This window comes from Sciurus carolinensis, chromosome 5 (assembly GCF_902686445.1).
Source record: "Sciurus carolinensis chromosome 5, mSciCar1.2, whole genome shotgun sequence".
Lineage (NCBI taxonomy): Eukaryota > Metazoa > Chordata > Mammalia > Rodentia > Sciuridae > Sciurus > Sciurus carolinensis.
Genome location: NC_062217.1, coordinates 170106974 through 170128183, shown reverse-complemented (window position 1 = coordinate 170128183; position 21210 = coordinate 170106974). Strand labels below are relative to the sequence as shown.

At 46.5% G+C, this 21210-nt stretch overlaps 1 pseudogene; it reads right to left on the bottom strand.

The window, feature by feature from the left end:
- Positions 1-20634: 20634 nt before the first annotated feature.
- Positions 20635-20762, bottom strand: LOC124986015 (uncharacterized; annotated as a pseudogene).
- Between the last annotated feature and the right edge of the window lie 448 nt (positions 20763-21210).

The following is a 21210-nucleotide window of genomic DNA, read 5'->3' as shown; positions in this document are numbered from 1 at the left end:
CTTCTCTTGTCTCCTCGAGCTGTGAACTCTTCCCATGTCTTCTCTATCCCAGAAAACACTCTGCCCGTCACTTAATGGTGCTTACAAGGGTCTTGACTTTTAAGCAATGCGACATTCAGTGTGCATTTAAATGCCATCTATTACCATCAAATGGTGACATTTACTTCATTTGTAATTCAGAAAAAGAAAACACATATCCGGATTCAGCAAAGAGACACTCCCATCAAAGATAATGGACCCAAACAATTGCTGTCCCTTGTATTTCAAGTTTGGAGAACTGAGCTAATAAAAGATTAAAGAGAAGGGCCAGGCTCTGCAGGAACAAGTTTGAGCAATCACTTGTCACTTGAGGTTAGCACAGAAGTTATTTTAACAAGATATTACTTGCAGAATTTCCCCCATAAATCTTTTATTAAGTCCGAGAATCTCAGTGAAGACATTTCCCAGGCAGGACTGTCAGAAATCACGCTCCTTCGTGGCTTCCTTTAAAACCCAGGGATAAGAGAGCAGTGCCAAGCCCACTGACCTTCACATAAACCTAATATTGTTATTGATTTTCCTCTACTCAGAGAAGCAAAATATATTTTTTTGGAAGCAACCATTAACAAGCCTGTTTAGATAAACCTGGACAAAGCCAATGAGTATTTATTTTACACTCCTGTTTGCTAGGAGCCGAAGCCCCGGGTTGGTTGTAATAAGCCTCGACACTCTGATTGTTTTGCATCACCCATGGGTACCATAAAGAAGGACAGTGGAGGCAACCTCGTCAGAAATGGAAAGTACTGCAGAATTCCAGCGTCTCGGGATCCTTCACAGGCCACGCTGACCCTGCCATTGGGGGCCGGGCTTCGTAGTCCTAGGTATTGGGAGGGAAGTCCACAGTGACCTTGGTGGCTCTGCTGGCTCTTGCACTTCCCCCACATCTAATATAAGTGCGTGGATTCTTTCTGTCTGTCTGTCTGTTCCTTTCTCTCTTTTGCATGTGGCTGTCCAGGCGTCCCGTTGCCTTTGTCAAAGTCAGTCGACCGCACGTGCACAGATCTGATTCTGGGATCTCTCTTCTGCTCCCTTGCCTCCTAGGCTCCTCCTCCAGGACCACCCTGTCCTGATCCCTGCAGCTCTATCCTAAGCTCTGACATCGGGCAGCCTCAGCCCTCCTGACTTGCTCTCCTTCAGGTCGGGTTGGCTATTCTGGGCCCTTTGCCTCTCCACAGGAACTTCACCATCAGCCACTCATATCGGCAAAATAACTTGCTGGGATCTGACACGCACTGCAAGCAAAAAATCCTCTCTGCATCAGTTGGGGTTGGTTTGTTTGTTTGTTTGTTTTTACGTTAACTTGCATCTTTTCTGTTGAGGAAAAATGCGAAGGGAAAAAAAAAAGGAGAAGAAGAAAGAACTTTTAAAGAAAATACCGCACAGAGTATTATTGGCTGGTTTTAGTACAACAAAAACCCTCAGAGGCGACACACTCAGAGGTCACCCCGTGGCGGTCAGCTTCTCTCTGGGAAAGCTGGCACATGGTTTGTGATTGTTCAGCTGCCAAGATCACCTCACAGTTATGATCACCTCCTGGAATTTAAGACTAATTAACATAAAAATCCAGCAGTTCCTAGACAATGGAAACGTTTAAATTGAAGCAGAAACAAACACTTTTAAGAAATCATATGTATGATATATATTTGGTAAATGTATCCTCTGTGCAGCTGACTTTTAAAAAATACTGCTAATTAGGTTGTTCATGTTTTGACACACGCCAACTTTTTAGGTCTTCCCAATTCCCGTCCACTGTGCAATGAATATACTTACCACCAAAGGAATTTTAAGAGATCAAAGAATTTTTTTAAATAAACTGAAAGAAATGAGGTGGGTTATAAGACACTTATGCTGTGCTACATAAAGTGATTTTTAAATATTTTAAATTTGGCAGTGCAGGTACTTCTTGTGGACTATAGTCCCACAAAAACAAGTTAGTATCGGTCACGATATTTACCTGGAAAATGCTCTCTTTTCTGCCTGCTAATGCTTGCCCATTCTAAAAACAGTTATATGTGATTCTTCCTGGTCTCTACAATCCCGACACTCAGAACTGTTGGATAGTTTGAGTTTGTTCTATTCTGATTTTTTAAACGCCAGGGTTTTGCACCTTTAACCACACTACAATAGTCCCCCTGGTCCATGGCTTCGCCTCCCAATTCAGTTACCTAGAGTCAACTGAGGACTGAAAACAGGAAGTAGAGAATTCAAGAAGTAAACAATTCATAAGTTTTAAGCAAGTTTTATTGCAATATATTGTTGTAATTATTCTATCGCATTTTAGTTATTGTTGTTAATCTCTCACCATGCCTAATTTGTAGATTAAATTGTGTCTTAGGTGTGTACACAGTGAGGAACGCATAGCACAGACAAGGTCGGGTCCTGCTGGGGTTTCAGGCATCCGTGGGAGTCTTGGAACACTTCCCCTGTGAAGGGGACCCCTGTACCCTGATGGTGGGGTACTGATTGCAACAGGCTCTATGGAAGACGTTTAGTGATATCAATAAAAATGTGAAGGCTCATTCCCCTTGCCTGAGCAGTCTGTCTGTAATGACTCATCCTACACGTGACTCACTCGGGAGGAGGGGTGTGTGGATGCTGGGTTCTAGGGATACTGGGCTTTTCCCTAGAGAGCAGGTTGTTCAACATTGGCTAGCCCACCGCTGGCCCCCACCCTCTTTCTATTTTCAATGCAACGCTACATGTCATAAAGTGCAAATCTTAAGTGTTCTCTCAATGAATTTCCACATCTATATGCACCCAAGTGACCTTTAAATTAATCACTTTGATCAAAAAGTAGAATACATACACCCTGAAACACTCCTGCGTGCCTTTTGCCGCCCATAATTCTCTCTCTCTCTCTCTGTCTCTCTATCTCTGTCTCTCTCTTTCTGTCTCTCTCTGTCTCTCTCTCTCTCTCACACACACACACACACACACACACACACACATGCATAGTTACCATCCTGGCCTCTTTTGTTATCGATGAGTTTTGCCTACTCTTAAACATCTTATAAATCAACACACCGTGTAGTCTGTTTTTCTGGCTTTGGCGTCCTGCATTGTGTCTGAGGTTCATCCACATTGTGGAATGTAGCAGTACTTATTCTTCTTTTTTATCTCTGTGGAGTATCCCATTGTGTGAATATACCACAACATTTTTATCTACTCAATTCTTCATAGACATGTTGGTTATTTCAGTTTTTAAATAAAAAGTTGATAACATGTTTGCCCATTCTTTTGGTGGCAAATGCATTTTTGTCTCTTGGGCAAAATTCAATAGCTGAGCATCGTGTGTATGTATGCCAAGCTTTCGTGGATACTACCAGATGGTTTCCTGAAGAAATTCCAGAGACCTACTCTCCCACCAGCAATGTGACAGTTCTAGTTGCCCCACATCCTCACCTGCACTTAATATTGACAGTCTTTCTTTCAGCCGTTCTGGAGAGGGTGCAGTTGTGTCTTTCATGATTGTAATTTGCATTTTCCAGTGAGTAATGATGCTAAGCATCTCTTCATGTGCTTACTTGCTATTTGAAAACCTTTTTCATGAAGTTCCTGCTCAGATTTTTTGCCTGCTTTTCATTAGGTTGTCTTTTCTTTGTTGACTTATGTGAGCTCTTTATATATTCTAGGTACAAGTCCTTCACCAAATGTCCGTCTTGCAAATATCTTCTCCAATCTTTAATTTGACTTTTTTCTTTATAATATATTTTAATGAGCAGAAGTTCTTAATTTTAATGAAGTAAATCTGACCACCTCTTTTGTGGATATTGCTTATATGTACATATCCTATTCACCACGGCGTTGCCTAAACCATGATGGCGAAGGTATTCAGTTTTCCTTTAGATGTCATAATATTTTGCCTTGACATATTCTGTCACTTGGAAGTCAAACAATAAACACTTAAAGCTTACAAGTCCTAAAATCGTCATTAGACAACATTACCTTTAGACTAATTTTGTCGTATGGGACGAGGTGCCAAGCAGATGCACTTGAACTTGCACAACATGTGGTCTCTTTGGGTACACACACCCAAATTCAGAAAAATCCAGCACACAGCCACAATGGCACATTTATTAAGAGTTCATGCCTGCGTGTTTATTGGACATTATTCCAGGGTTAGGCCACGTGACTGAGCCAGTAGCCTCAACTGATTAAATTCAATTAAAACACAATTAAATAAGCATGTTGCTTTTTTAAAAAAATTATGATACTAAAACACTTGTCACAAATATATTCTAAAGATAAAATTTAAGGCAAACCCTTGGTGTGCCATTGGTAATATCTGTCTTGATATTTAAATAATATTTGAAAATTCAGAAGTATACATAGTTTCCACCCTGGGAAGCCCACTCAAAGTCTCTGACTAGCCTAGAAACCCCAGTGACAGGAAGGCAGAAAAGCCTCCTCTCCCATGACCAGTGGAAACTTTACCCCCTCCAAATTGCAGGCAGATCTGTCCTTCTTCCTTGTTATGATCTTAGAAATTTATAGAACATTCTATAAAACATGTAGCAGCGATCAATACAGACTAGCAACTGTATCCTCAAAGAGTTTAAAAATTTATGTCACGGTTGTGCTTAAGTTACTTGTGGAATTATGTTGTATGTGATCCGTACGCAGTCAACAAAATGTTGATTAAATATCCACAACTCTGTTTAGTGCTCTGCGTTAGGAAATTACATTCCTTGAGTCAGCAAACAAGAGGCGAGCACACCAAACGCAGTGCAGGCAGGAGGAGCTGACGACGCTGTACTGTCCCAGTGCCCACACACAGGCTGGGGAGCCACGCACCAGGTGGAAAAGGAAGTGAAAGCAAGACATACCCCTACCGCCTTGTCGTTCATCATTTACCCCATGAGGATTGGTAGACTTGGAGGAACTTGTGCAAGATCACACACACACACGCCTTCCGGGTGTGCAGAGGTGGGAGGGGGCGCCTTGCCCCAGTGGGTTCCCTGGTGCCCAAGGCTGGGAGAAGGGATGAGAGCCAGGTTTGCATGGGGAAACTTGTTCTATGTCAGGTGTGCAGAGGTGGATTTAAGGTCCAAACGCCCTGAGAAGCTTCTCTTGGTTTGCAGGGACCCATAGATTTCTTGCTTGCTGACTGTTACAGTCAAGGTTGGTGTTTTTGCTGATAAATGCACCTGGACGGGCTTTTCGACTCCCGCTTCATTTCTAGAGATATTATTTAGTATATTTCTTTGAAGGCTGGCAATGCACAAATCGGCTTTAATATCAATAATGTACCATTTGGAAAACATTCAATTCCCCGGCCCGCCAAAAAAACATCCCTCCGTGTCAGGGTTTATTGAATCCAATCCTGGGAGGCTGCGGGAGAAGGGAGGTCCTTTAGCAGAAGCGTAAACAGATGGTCTTTGGGAAGTGCTCGTTTCTTAAGCACTGAATTAGTTTTGGACAGAATGGAGTTGCATATGCCAACGCTTCTTGGCCAGTGGGGTGGGAGCAGAGAGACATAGAAACGATCATGACATTCTTCAAACCTTTGGACTTAATTTGGGCCTCAGTGGCTGATAGTGATGGTTACAGTTGCCAGGTGCCCCCTTGGTCAGATGATTTAGAGAAAGAAGGCACGATTGGCACACGGGACAGGATACCCAACTGGACTGAGAGAGTTCCAAGCGCCTGACACTCAATACACTTCAGGGCACCTCCCCCAGGGCCAGCAATCAATAGGGCTGTGCCTGCTGGCTTCTGGTCTCATGGAAACAGAAACACCCCCCACACCCGCGTCAAGGCATCCCTCTCTGGATTAGCTCTTCCCAGTCCTGCTCCCTCCTGCTCCGTCCCCTGGGGGGTCTTTTTCCTCTGCCTTCAATGGTCCTCTAAAGCCACCATCTTCAGGTGGACAGCCTCACCTGACCTGCAGCCCTCTGCAGAGCCACCTCCACTCCTCTGTGTCTTACACTTTCCTCTTCCATGTCCCCTCCTGAAGTGACCATGAGCTGAGTTCTCTCCTCTAGTTAATGCTAGCTAGCTCCAGGCTAATGCTTCTTCCTCCAAAAACACTGAAATTTCTGTGACCAGAGCCTGCCCCATAGTAGGTGCTCAGTAAGGATGTGTTGGATGATTGAGCCCATGGCCTCCCTCCAGCCTCACCGTTCCCCACTACTCTGCCACTCTGAGCCAGGTGCACACTACACCCCACGTCCATCCCTCCTTCCAGTTCTCAGGGCCTCGGCACCTTCTCCTGAATGCTCCCGTGTCCCTCTGGCTCCCCAGCCACTTCCAGATCTCTGGCATCTCTTCTCTGGTACTTTCTCAATAGAAGCCAACATTGTCCCCCAAGGTGGGGATTCCCATATACATGCCCCCCACTTTTTAAACAAAGTTTGTTTTTTTTTTAAACTGAGATGAAATTCACATAGCATACAAGGAAAGACATTAAAGTATATAATTCAATGACATTTATTAATTCCAATTTTGTGCACTACCACCTCTATCAAGTTCCAGAACAGTCTCTTCACCCCCCAAGGAGACCTCTACTAACAATTCTGTGGCTCCTCCTATCCTCACTCCCTGGCCTGGCAATCACTCACGCTTTGCTGTCTCGGTGGATTTGCCTTTCTGGACGCTTCACTTCAACCGAATCGTGTAACTCCGGCCTTTATATCTGGTTTCCTCAAGGTCCCCCCACGTAGGAACAGGTACCAGCACTCCATTCCTTCCTGAGGAATGACGTCCCATGGTATGGCTCCATCACAGTTTGTCCACGGGTCACTTGTGGACAATCACATGGTTTCCGCCTTTTGCCTATTGTGAATAATGCCACTGTGAACATCAGTATCTTATTTTTTAAACACTGTTTGCCATTCTTTGGCGTATGATTCGAGGAGTAGAATCACAATCACATGGCAATGCCCTGCTGAACTTTCTCAGTCATCCCCAAATCCCCTTTTACAACCCTAAGCTGGTTACCTGGGCTCGTGCCAGGAGGTGTGATTCAAACATCCAGGTCTGGAATGGGTTTTGCCTCCCTCCCCCAGTCCTGCTCATTCCCTTTTGGTGGTCCCTACTGCATGGGCTAATTTACCAATGGATTTCCAGCCTAAAACCCTTGCCCAGGGCAAATCTTTTCAAAACACTGTTTGCAAGACCATTCCAGATTTTTCTTTTTGTCTAGTCTCCCTATCTTAGCCTTCAGCAGCATCCAAAGGCAGGGTTGCTTCCCCTCCTTCCTTCATTCATTGTCTGCAGCCAGAACTATGAAATCCTCAGCTATAGAGAGCAGAGTCCCTGCCCTCACAAAGCTTGAACACGAAAGTGACCAAACACCCCACAAAACCACAGGTGTCTGCAGAGGCCTTGAGGCCCGCAGAGCGTGAGGTGACTCAGCAAAGGATGGAGAAGGAGGACGCAGGCTAGCAGCACCCCCAGGAAAGGGCAGGCTTTGTCCACAGGCAAGAGAGAAGGGCCTGGATGAGCAAGAAGCCCGAGAGACCTGTGCTCAGAGCACACCCTGTCCAGGGCACGGTCCCCCACAACTCAGGAGGCGAAGGTTGAGGTCAGAAAACAAGGACGCTGGGAATGGAAAAGAAGTGCAGGCTTTCCCTGGGGAGCCCTGGAGAGCCAGGGACCGTACTGAGAGGAAAGATGGAGTTGCCATGGCAATGTGTGGGGAGTGCTGATTGACAGCGGTGTGGGGCGTGAATGTGGACGAGTCTGCTGGGACAGCCCTCCTTAGGAGGCCAGCCTCACCCCCTGCAGGCTCCTCCGCCTCACCAAGTGTTGCATGAAAAGGGCGCTGAATGTCTTAGAAGTCGGAAGCCATATGACCAAATGTTAAGACTCAACACGGCGCTGAGAGGGACTGGAGTCATGCCCGCTGTCCTCTGTGCTCCCTGAGGGCTCAAAACCTCGCGATGGTAATTCTTTAAAGAAGCCAGAATATAACTCCAAAAAGTCGTGTGAGTTTGGGACACACTAGAGTGAACAAAGTTAAATCAAGTTCACAGAAAGCCCTCTCAGAGCCGCTGATATTCCAGTGCAGGCTGCGAATTTCCAGATATGGAATGTCACAGACAGGTCTCCCACTGACCCCACGGAGGCCTTCACGTGGATAGGATCTGCGAGGCCAGGATAGGGAAGCGGGGCAGCGGCCCTGCCGGCAGGAACAGTAGGGGCCTTCTTCATCTGCCCATGGAAATCAGTGGGCAGGACAGGCAACCTTCTTGAGGCCTTACCCATAGCACCCAATATCCAGGGGATGGAGATTGAAGGCACAATCTTGGCCTTGAGGATATTAGAATCCTTTGGGAGGAGAGAGAATCACTGACCAATTACAGACAGCTCCCCAACCTGCAGAGCATGGGTCACTCCCTCGCCTGTGCTAAGGACAGAGGTGTTCTGCAGGGACTAGCCACAAGGTCCCATTCAAGGCAACTGAAAGACCTCAAGTCCTGCTGCCAATGGGACTCTTCTTATGTTGCCATCGTGTTGTTTGTTTTCAAGGCTGTTTTGTTCTGTGATTTGCCAAACCAAGCAAGTACTGTCTGGAGAGCTGAGTTATTCTAGACCGCCTATGCGTAGGTAATGAAATGCCTCAGTCACAGGAAACAGAACTAGGCCATGCACTATTTGAGTTTTGGAATTTGTGTGTTCTGAGATGCCAGGCAGCTGTCACTCATGGGTCTCAGGCTAGAGGGTGTGACTCCAGGGTGCTCTGGGTCCTTCCTGTGTCCAGTGTGGCATCGCTCGCTGGGTTGGCAAGGAGCTCTCCAGGTACAGACTTACTCTCATGGTGGGAACAGAACTAACATTTTACCTGCTGGGTCACCAGTTGAATGTGGAAACCTGCCTTAGCTAATGCCTGTGATTGGCACCAATGGTGTTTGCAGAAAAGAGAGTCACCCTTACCACTAATCCCAGCTCCTCCACTGTAACCAAGTTCTCAGCTGGACACCTGATGACTGACTACAAAGACTACATTGCTCAGACTCCTTTGCAGCAAGCTAAAGCTATTGAATTAAGTTCTAGCCAAGGGGATGGGCAAGCGTAAGGTTGTGTCCTTAAAAGGAAAGCTTAGGGCCTCTCCTCTCCTCCTTGTCCATTCCTGACCAGAACAGAGACATGGTGACTAGCATCTTGCACACAAAGGTATGAATGTGGAGCCATGAGAGAAAAGGAGTTGTGCCTTGGTGACATCGAGGACCAGACCCACATTCCTGTCGGACTTTGGCATGAGTAGGAGATGGATACCTGTCTTGGTTAAACCATGGTAGGTCTTTGTCCCACAAAACAGAAGCCATACCCTAAGACTGTCCTTAAGAAGCTGCCCAGCTGGTTCCCCTTACGAGATGCGCTAGGGAAGCAGGAGAGCATGAGCCACTCCCCTTGGGAAGGTGCTTCAGAGAAGGTGATATCTGAACTGGTCTTGGAGGATGTGAGGCTCAGACAAACTAAACTGGAAAGGAGGTACTTTAGGAGTCTCAGAAAGGAAAAAGAACAAAGCATTCATCTGTTTTTTGAACAGTTCTGTGTACACATGCAGACACGTGCAAGTCCCCAGAGGAGGCGGGAAAGGATGGGAGAAGGATCCCTGAGCAGCAGAAGAAAGCCTGCCTACTCCAGTCAAAAGGGGAAAGAAGGAAAGGAGGGCGTGGCTTCAGGTAAGAGGCTTTGACTGCACCAAGGAACCCCCAGCACAAACTGGATAAGCCAGAGGAAAGCCTGGCTCACGGAACCCCGCGCTCAGGGTCGGGTGGGTATCAGAGGTGGCCAGAAGTCCAGAATCCAGTGTCGCTCCCTCTCTCCTTTTCTGCCATCTTTATCATCAGCTTTGTCCTGAAACTATTCCCTCCTGATTACAAGGCAGCTAACGGTGGTATCCAGAAAAAGAGGCTTCCTCCTCCACTCAGAGGGAGGAAGAAATTCCAGCTATCTTAAGTGTGAGGAAGAACCTTCTCGGAAACGTCCAAGAAAGAAAATCTCACATTTCATTGTTTAGAATTGGATGACCAGTCGTTGGCAAGGGGCACCCTTAGCCTTAGCCCAGTCCTGCCTGCCTCCATCGGGGTCGTCTTTCCCCGTTGCCTTACTGCCACATGGTGGGACAGAGGGGAGTGGGCAAGGGGGAGCTGCCCTCAATGCACCCCAACGTGGGCTTAAAGGGAACGGGGCCAGAATTTTTAAGTCATTCAAACCAGACAGCTTTGGTTTTTGTTCTGTTTTGTTTTGGTTTTTTTGTTTTGGGGTTTTTGTTTGTTTTTTCTGAAACAAGATGGAAGTTGTTTGGCAGAGAATCTTACATTTTTACCTACACTTTTTCCCTCATCTTCCATGTCAGCTGAACACGGTCAGCTCTGGAAGGAAGGGAGGACTGGGGGTTAAATGGAGAGAAAGCAGCGGTCTGCATTCGCCTGGAGGTAATGTCGAAGGTTAAATAGAGGAAAAAACAACACCGCGCACAATTATAGTGGCTCATTCTTCTGCCTAAAATGGGTAGTAAAGGTCACAAATCAAATCAAGTCACCACACTACTCCAGGAGTCACCTGTTTCCAATCACCTCAGTCCTTTGTCGGTGCACGACAGAGCCCTCCTGTTCCATTAAACAAAAGACCGGGACTCTCCAGAGGGTGACAATGGAGCCACTAGGCGAGGGCCACACGCCCTCTGAAGATGCAGCTCTGGGCTCTGTGTCAAGGTGGCCCTGGAGCCCAGGTGCCTGCCGCACCGAGGAATTTTGAAGAGAAAGAGAAACATAAGGACGTGCACCTGACCAAACCAGACAGGTTCAGAGCGAAGCACTGTCCTCCCAGCTGGGCCACGGAAAGTCCCTGTGCTCCAGGTCGAGGCGACCTGGGTTCCTAGTGTCTTCCCGACTTGAATGGACAGAGGTGAAGTCGGCAGCTCGTTATTGGGGTCCGGCATTCTGTGTCCTGGATCGTACCGTTCTGCAAAGCCGACAGAACGGGAGGCACCAATGAAGTCGGGCTCCACTGCAGCAGTGGTCTCACCTGCGTCCCTGTTGCTCTTCCTTTGGGGCAGAGGGGACTCTAAGAGGCTCCCTGTGCCCCTGCACTAAAATAGGCTTGGCACATAGGCCTGATTCTTCTGGCCAAATCCCACAATCCACCCCCAAGGCCTTTATCCAAGTTCCTAGTTTTCAGCCCTTCCTTCATATTTTTCTTTGTTTTCCTCTAAAAAGCCTCTGTGGTTTTCTCTGTGAGCCCCGTGGGCCCTGGCGCACCACTGCGCTGAACCCAGAGCCAGTGCCTGGAGCAGGGCTGCGCTGGTCGCCCTGGCTGGGCAGCTTCCCAGCTCCACCCGATTTGGCTCCCTGGACACACCCTTCTCCATCCTCCAAGAGCTGCCCTGGCCGCTGACTCCAATGGCGTCCACCCTTCTCTCCAGCCGCTATCCCAGCTGCCCTGACCTGGGGAAGCTTCCCACAGCAGTGCCCTGCACGTGCTGGTGCCAATGAGGCAGCCTCTCTGTTCTGAAAGGGCCTCGGAAACCCGAGAGCAGTGCAGTGAGTGCTGCGTGCTCCCCGTCAGCTCCGAGAGCCAGGAGCATGGATCTGGTGCTCTTTGCTCCTCTGTGTGGCACCTGTCACCTGCCAGGTGGCTGCTGCTCTGGTGCACTGAACCACCTTCCTCCATTCCTGTTGACTCCACATAAGAAGCAGACGCAGACTCGGGGCAGAGGCTACGGGGTTATTCTAATCTGATCAGCATAGAAGTCCACTGCCAATCACTGACCACAGCCAGCACGTGTCGCCCACGTAAGAGCTGGAACAGGGCTTCCGAGGTCCCCGAGCGGGTCGGGTTTCCTGGAGCACAGCCAGGTGTTTCTCCTTCTCAGGCAGCAGCAGCAGCATAGGTTGAGTTTGGCTTGGGGTCACCGGATGCTGGGTTGACACGTCTGAGGCCAGGTCAAAACAGTGACCGGACGCGGCCGAGCCCTCCTCGGCTACAGAGCGCGTTCACCCTGATGTGGAGAGAAGCAGCCAGGGGTCTCATAGCACCAAGGGTGCTGTGCCCCTGCAGATGCCAAGCTGTTCTCCAGCCCAGATCACTCCAGGAAAACCACTGGTTTCAATAATACTTGAGAGGGGAGATCCTCCTGCCCGACATGAGAGAAAAGGTTTTATTTTGGAAAATGCCAAACCTACCTTTTAAAAACATGTGATAAGCACTGACATACCTCTTACCTGGATTCACCACTCATGGGTATGACACCAAGCCGCATTTGCTTTCTCTCTCTCCCCCTCCCCCTCTCTGTCTCTTCCCCTCCCTCCCTCCCTCCCTCCCTCTCTCCCTCTCTCTCCCCCTCCCTCTCCCTCTCTGTCTCTCCCCCTCCCTCTCTCTCCTTTCTCTCATTATTTTTTCCTGAACTCACTGAGAACACACACGCAGAATCATGACCCCTCATCCCTAAATACTTTAGCATTGCTTTTTATAAGAACAAAAACTTTCTTTTATTTAACCTCAGTGTAATTACCAAATTCAGGAATTTAACTTTGACACAATCCTATCACCACATGCAAAATTCCCAGTGGTCCCAAGAATGTCCCTTAAAGAAACAATTTTGGGGCCTTGGGATCCAACTCGTGCATGTCACTTTAACGGTCGTGGCTGTGGTTTCTGCCATTCTGGACCAGATCTGAAGCTGTCTGCCTTTCCCACACAGGCAGCTTTGAAGGGCACAGGCCGGAGTTTTCCAGTACATTCCTCGATTGGAACCTGTTGGATGAGAACGGATCCAGGCCATGCATTCCAGGCAGAACCGCAACACAAACCACGCCGGGTCCTCAGCACACGTGCCAACACGTCCCCGTTGGTGACATCAGCTCCAATCGCTTAGTTAAGCTCCATCTGCCACATCTCTCCACTGTAAAGGTACTTTTTAGAAAAACCTTTATGATTATTAAATAACGTAAACACTTTGAGAACTCAATTCAAAGCACTGGGTTACACACAGAGGCACAAAGTCGAAGGGTCCCAGTCCCTGTCATCATGAAGTCCCGGCTGGGGGACGGCCCAGACAGCCACACGCGTGCTCCCGTCCTTTGTGGAGGGAGGCAGGAAGTGGGCAGAGTCATGAACTTCCCTTACTACAAAGCCATACAAAGTGGACGGTAGGGCAGGGGTTGTCCCACCCACAGGCACCAAGGAATAAGGCGTCTACTTTCAAATGTGACGGTTGAGAAAGGCGTGAGGGCAGCCAGAAACAGAATGGAGCTTCTGGGGCCAAAGCCTAAGGACACAAACCCATATAGCAATGGATAAAGCCAGGAGGCTCCGAGGGCGGGGGTCTCACCCATGCGGGCCTGATAAAAGGAGCTATCACAAAGGACTCTGCCAGAACCAGACCTTGCACGGAGGCCACCACAACCTCACACAGAAGATATTCCTGCAAGGACATCTGCCCAAGAACTGCCGGTCCAACCTTGGACTCTTGTTACTGCTCCTCGTATTCAAGGATAATTAATTCAAAATAACTTATGTAATTCTCCTCGCTTTGCCTTTAAAAAACGGCCCCTGGCCTCAGCCTCCTTGAATATGCACATGGCCTACCAGCACCCGCAAGAGTGCGGTGCTGCTGCCAAATAAACTCATTCATGTCTGGAGGATCGCTCTGTTACTGAGGCTTCGACAAGGTTCCTAGGGGCATAAGGCAAATCACCTGCATATAACAAGCAGGTCAGAGAAGAAAAGGTGAAAGCCAACAGTAAATGAAAGAAAGATGTCAGCCTCATCTATAGTCAGAGACACACACAAAGAGGCGAGTGGTTAACCCACAATGAAGCCAAAAACTTAAATGTTGATAACATCCAGCTCTGACGAGAGCGCAGGGAATTGGGCGTGAGTGTGAACTGTCACCTCCTGGAAGATGAATCTTGCAGAGCCTCCTGGCTTCTGCACACCCCACGGAAGTCCAGGTAGGGGGCCACAGATTGCCACTTATTCACCAGGCCACACCAAGGCTCCCAACAATCCGTTGCTTAGGTGAGAGAGACAACCTAAACCCCACTTCCTGAGGGTGGGATGAATGAAGATGAATGGAGGGGGCGTGGGTGGAAGGAGACGGGTGCGTGGATGATAGATGGTGTTCTGGTTGGCATGCGAGGGGTCCCCCAAAAGCTCATGGATGAGACAATGCAAGACGGTTCAGAGGAGAAACGATTGGGTTGTAAGAGTCTTAACCCAATCAGTGAATTAATCCCTGATAAGGATCGACTGAGTGGTAGAGTGTGGCAGGAGGGGCACTTGGGGCGTGGCTTTGTGATACATATTTGTATCTGGCACGTGGAGACCTCTCTCTCTGCCTCCTGATCACCATGTGAGGGGCTTCCCTCAGCCACACTCTTCCACCATGATGTCCTCCCTCACTCTAAGGAATGGAGCCAGCCTCCATGGACTGAGACCTCTGAAACTGTGTGCCCCTAAGTAAACCTTTCCTACTCTACAGTTGTTCTGGTTGGGTCTTTTAGTCACAGCAGCAAAACAGATGGGTAAAACAGATGGGTAGGTGGACAGGTAGGTGGACGAGTGGGTGGATATGTGAATGGATTTGTGGGTGGATGCTGAAGGCATTCATGGTGGATGGATAAGTAAGTAGATAACTGGATGAATGGGTAGTTTCATGGGTAGTTGGATAGGTAGGTGAATGGATGAATATGTAAGTGGATAAGTGGATGAAAGGGTGGGTGGATTGACAGGCAGATGGATGGATAGCCCAATGAAAAAAACCTGATTTTAAAGAGTCTTCAGGGCACCATTTTCAAGAAGGCTGGAAGAAAGACTTCCATCTTTTCCTAATCCCATTGGAATAAGCAGCAATGCACTTGAAAGCACCATTGGACGACCAACTATGTCTCTTCCTTCCCCAGGGTCGAGGCCATTGGCTTTGAACACCCTGCTCTGAGCAGCACCCCGGCTAACACAGCAGACCTCGCCCAGGGACATCTCAGTGGCAGCTAAGACACGCGTTGGATGAATGGAAGAATCTGTCAACCAAAGTGTAGAAAATGAATCAATCCCACTTCTACCATTCAGAAAGGGTAATAGTCACCAACTTTCTATGTGACTTTCCATTGTTTTAAATTAGCCAGTATCTAGTTCCAATACAAAATGGATCATGCTGGCATATGCCACTTTATAGTCAGTATTTTCACATAACAGTGTGTGTTGAATAATTTCCTCTTTATATTCCTCAAAAATATAATATGCCATTTATAAATGTACCATGATTTATTAAACCAACCTCCTCTGATTATCTCGTTGCTTGTTACGATAAATTCTGCTGTGATGGACGTTACAACTCTATGTTGATAAGCATCCAGGATCACCTCCTTCCCATGAGCCCTACTTGTGGAACTGCTCTATCAATGGGTCTGCAGAGCCTCGAGGACTCACCCTGTTATCCTCTAGGGAGACGGTACTAATTCTCCCTCCTGCGTCTGGCACACTAACCTGGTCTGGTGGAAAGAAAAAAAAAAAAAAAAAAAAAAGCAAGTTGCAGTTTAAGATCTGGCTTTTTTTAATAGGATACAAGAACCTGCAGGTCACCCCAGTCCTGCCACCAGATTCACTTCCTGCACTTCTTGAGAGTCACGTCTATATCTATAAAGTGCCCAGACTCCCATCACAAAGGGCCTGTTGCTTCATTCAGGACAATAAAGTGCTCTGCACAGCACTAGTTATGTGGTGTCTGCACAGGGAAGAGAAGCAGAGGGACCAGAGCAAGGTCTAGCTCTCGAGGACTCCGCAGGCTGCCACGGGCGGGCGCAGCTGAGCCTGGACAGAGGCGGCCCCGAGGAGGCGCTGTCCACACTGGGCCGTCTTGCTGGATGTAGGAGTATAGCACACACCACAATGATTGTCACATTTATGGGTTGCATTGTGACATTTCAATCTATGGATATAATGTGTAGTGATCAGATCAGAGCAATTGACACATTTGAACCTCAGATTGCGTGTGTGTGTGTGTGTGTGTGTGTGTGTGTGTGTTGGGCACATTCAAAGCCCGCTCTGCTAACTGTTTTGAATATTCCGTGAATCGCTCCTGTGCTGCAGAGCATTAGCAATTGCTCCTCCCACCAGCCGTACCCATTACCCATTCGCTCTCCATCCCTCCCCGCCCACTCCCTTCCCAGGCTCTGCAAACACTCTTCTCTTCTCTGCTTCTTTGAGACCAGCTTTTTAGTTTCCATACATAAGTAATAAGCTGCAGTATTTGTCTTTCTGTGCCTGACTTATTTTATTTGCCATACTGTCTCCCAATTCTGCCCATGTTGCTTCAAATAACAGAATTTCATTTTTGTGGCTGAATAATATTCCATTCTGTGTGATTACCACATCTTCTTTTTCCGTTCGCCTGTCCATGGACACCCAGGATGATTCCAGATATTGGCCGATGCATGCACCCTACTTCTGACAGATGATCTCCATCACAATAATTGCCATTCTCTCACTAAAACTTGAGGAAGTAGAGAGAACGGGGCCGGGTTCTCATCCAGAACTCCACTTCCAGAAACAGCCAAGGTAGCACTCGTTGGCTATCCTTCCCTGCTTTTCCCCTGGGTGTAGGTTATTTCTGTCATTGTGATAATACAGTGTGTGGCTCTTATTTACCAACACACTGTGAGCACTCATTACTCTTGTTACAAACTCCAGCAACCTGATTTTAACAAGCGCAGGCTCCTCCGGTGAGTGGCGGGGACAGAGCAGCCCCGCTCCTCTGCGGGACGGGTAGTCACAGCCTAAGCAACGTTGACCAGAGGACATTGGTCCGAGCCCATGTTGAGGGTTCCTCAGCCTTGACGCACATGACCTTGATTAAAGACCTCCCTAAAAGGAAGCCAAGGCACATGCAGGGGCAGGGACCCTGAGGTAAATGAGCAGGTGAAGCCCACCACTTGGTCACCTCTAGCTTCTCTCCACACCAGCGGGAGGCATCTCAGGGTCTTCCAGCAGGATGTTGGCAAACGAGCAGGGCCCGGCCTTCATCCTGCCCGGGAAGTGTGTGTAAGGAGACATGGAAAACAACAGGAGTTGCTACAGCTGTGTGTTATGTAGTGATAATAAGTTGCATTTGGTATTTGCCTGGACTTGTACATTAAAATGATAAAACGTAGCAGGTGCCTTCCAACTGGTTACACCCTGGCTGTATGGAGCAAGTATGGCGGGTGTGTGGCAGGCTGATACCCCTGGCCAAGGTCAATATGAACCTCTATCTAGGAGACCAGAACGTGCCTAGACTAAAAAATCACTACTTAAACCTCTGGACCCTTGGAGCAAATGGTCAGCAGCACTGTGACCAGAGAACTCCACATCGCTCTGTCTCTTGACTGCCCCAGCTACTGTCCACGCCATTGCTGATCACCGATCAACCATTGTCACTGAACCTGGACAGCTAACCACCACTCCAGCGATGACAGCTGCCATCCCGAATACCCAGCCTCCGACTCATCGGACATCCGAGGACACCCAAGGACATCCGAGGAGCTGAGAGAGGCTATGGCTGAGAAGCATCCCTTCAGTCTTATTGACTGAGGTCTTGGCTAAGAGACATTGCATTGAGTAAGTCCGTGGGGATTGGACTCTAGGTGAATAAGAGGGTGAATCTTCAATGTATTTGTGACTTGCTATTATTAGGAATGTTAAGTTGACTTGCTATTATTGGGTAAGGTGAGTGTGTATGGCATGAATAAAATCCACTTATTGGAACCAAACTCGATTCCTCTTACTCACTGCTCGCGACAGTGTGGTAGACGGGCAGGAGCACTGGGGAGGGAGGCCCGTTCCTAAGAAACGTTGTCCTGGTCCACTTGTCACGACTTCAGATGAGAAAATTTTAAAATGCAGGGGTTCTGTGTAAAATATGTCAAAATACACTCTCCTGTCACGTGTATCTGAAAACAACAAACTTTAAAGGTCTAAAAAATAAAATGCAGAGTTGAAAAACAAATGACTGTAAACATAAGAAAAGTTGGCCAATCTCACTAGTAACCAAAGAAAAATAGTAATCCATTTATTTTTCACATCGAATTAGCAAATACTGAAAATTTACATTAGATGGTAAATGAATACTCTTCTTAGATTAGTTTAAATTTTCCTTTTTCTCAATAGGATACTTTTATTATTTTATCAACAATTTCCTTTTTAATACATATATATATTTTTAGTTGTAGGTGGACACGATACCTTTATTTTATTTATTTTTATGTGGTGCTGAGGCTCAAACCCAGGGCCTCACCTGTGCTAGGCAAGCACTACACCACTGAGCCACAACCCTAGCTCGACAATTTCTTTTATATAAATCCAGGATTGTGTCTTTCCATATTGTGATCAGCACCACAACAACTTATGGGAGTAAATTTAGAGATAAAACCTTAACCAAAAAAAAGTTGGTTCCAACATATTCTCTGACATTAGCGACTTAAATAGCTAGCTATTTTTGTATCCACTCTGTGCACTGACATCAGTTTATTGGAATAAAAAAGCTGAAGAAAATGAAATAGATAACAATTTATGAAAACATATTACTGGTATAATGTTAATGTGCAGGTCAATTCTTTTGTTTTACAATCCTTTTACAACCTGAAATTCTTCTTTATGGTGTTCATCACGGGTTGTAACGATATATTTATTTTTATGACCATTGGAGCCTGACCCTCTCCTCTTTCCTCTGGGCTTCACCTCCACCGAGTCTGGATGGATCCCCTCGACCCTCTTCTTCATTTTCTCCCTAACAAGACTTGACCCCTGAGTGGGCTTTCCCATAAATACTTTATCAACGAATCAAATCATTTCTAGAAACACGCAAGGGGCCCACGTCAGCTCTCATGATTCTCAGCCAGCGCTGGGTACTTCATCTCTCATGGCTGCTCCCACCTTCCTGCGGCAGAGACATAAATCTCGCAGAGACTTTTGGAGAGTTGTAATTCCCTTTATGCATTTTTCACAGGTTGGATGCTGACAAAGTGCGTTACCACCGCACTGACTTTGTGTACGTGTATTGTGCCTGGACATAGAAACGTGGACACTTGTCCGATAAAGAGATGTCCTTTTGTACCTTGCATTTATGAAAGGCAAAATTTCTCAAGACCTCAGTTCTTTAGGTGACTCACATCCAGTGGTGACCCCGAGGGGTTCTTGACTGATCTCGAAAGACTTAGTTTGGCTGTCAGGGCATTTTGAATGACTCCAGTTATAAAGCTGGGTGCACAATTACCAGCCATCGCGATACGCATCCCTGCCCTTCTCTTTTTGACCTACTTCCTTATGAATACAGTTCATCGGCTCATAGCTCCTACGCTTGTGCATCTGTCGTTAGTATATCTGAGTGTTTGTGCTTGCAAAAATATGTATCATTACCTTTCTTATTGTGAAAATTGGCTCATGAAGCACTCTGTTGAATTTTTATGTTTCTCAAATAGATCCCCTCTTAAAATGTAAATAAATGTTTTTTAAAGAATTTTAAAATTATTTCCTCCATAATTTTATTGTTAGAATTTTGATCTTTCAGGATTCCTTTTTTCTTAGTATCTGTTCTTTTTAGGTATACATGACAGTAGAGTGTATTTTGACATATTACACATACATGGAGTATAACTTCCCATTCCTGTGGTTGTACATGATGTGGAGTTACAGTGGTCATGTATTCATATATGAACATAGGAAAGTCATGTCCTATTCATTCTACTGTCTTTCTTATTCCCATCTCCCCTCCCTTCTCTTCATTCCCTTTTGTCTAATCCAATGAACTGTTCTTCCCATTCCCTTATTGTGTGTTAGCATTCACATATCAGAGAGAAAATTTGGCCTTTGGTTTTTTTGCATTGGCTTATTTCACTTAGCGTAATATTCTCCAGCTCCATCCATTTACGGGCAAATGCCATAATTTCATTCTTTTTTAAGATTGAGTAATATTCCATTGTGTATATTTACCACATTTTCTCTATCCATTCATCTATTGAAGGGCACCTAGGTTGGTTCCATAGCTTAGCTATTGTGAATAGAGCTGCTATAAACATTGATGTGGCCGCATCTCTATAATATGCTGATTTTAAGACCCTCAAGCATATGCCAAGGAGTGGAATAACTGGGTCAAATGGTGGTTTCATTCCAAGTTTCTGAGGAATCTCCATACTGCTTTTCTGAGTGCTTATACAAATTTGCACTCCCACCAGCAATAAATGAGTGTACCTTTTTCTCCACATCCTAACCAACATTTATTGTTGCTTGTGTTCTTGATAATTGCCATTCTAACTGGAGCAAGATGAAATCTCAGTGTAGTTTTAATTTGCAGTTCTCTAATTGCTAGAGATGTGAACATTTTTTCATGTATTTGTTGGCCATTCATATTTCTTCTGTGCATTGTCTGTTCAGTTACTGTGCCCATGTATTGATTGGGTTATTTGTTTTTTTGGTGTTAAGTTTTTTGAGTTCCTTATATATCCTGGAGATTAATGCCATCTCTGAGATGCGTGTGGTAAAGATCTTCTCCCATTCTTTAGGCTCTCTCTTCATGTTCTTAAGTTTCCTTTGCTATGAAGATGTTTATCTTGATACCATCCCATTTATTGATTCTTGCTTTTACTTCTTGTGCTTTAGGCATCTTGTTGAGGAATTCAGTTCCTAGGTCAACATGTTTGGGGAAATCGCAAGGGTCAGCCCATCCCAAGTGTAGTGGATGAACCTGGCCCGGGAAAACCACCTTGGTGATCCTAGTATCTCTCCTGCCAGGTGAGTATCTCTTTCAGGATTTCAACATTCAGAATAATGGTGTTTGGGATTGTGTCTTCCAGGATTAGGGCCCAAACCCGTATCTATATAAAACTACAAAAACACACTTCTAAAAATGCAAGAACAGAAAGAGTGAAGGGCATCTCTGTGGCCACAGGCTGCACCCACCTCGACCCCCACTGCCCTGGTCTGGGCCTCTGTTCGGTCCCCACCAGGGCCCCAGCTCATTCTGCACATCGTCCTGGAAGAGCCTCTATCTCCTTGTGGCTTCTCCATTTCTCAGCTCCCATATTTTTTCTATGTTAACCAATAATTTTGGTGAAGTACAAACTATTGCAGCTTCCTGGGAAGTGGATGCATGAAATAAAGATATTATAAGGCTTTTCAAGTCTGATTATGCTTATTCAAATTTGATTGATAGTTTGGGTAGAAGTTAGGGTTGAAGGATCATTTTCC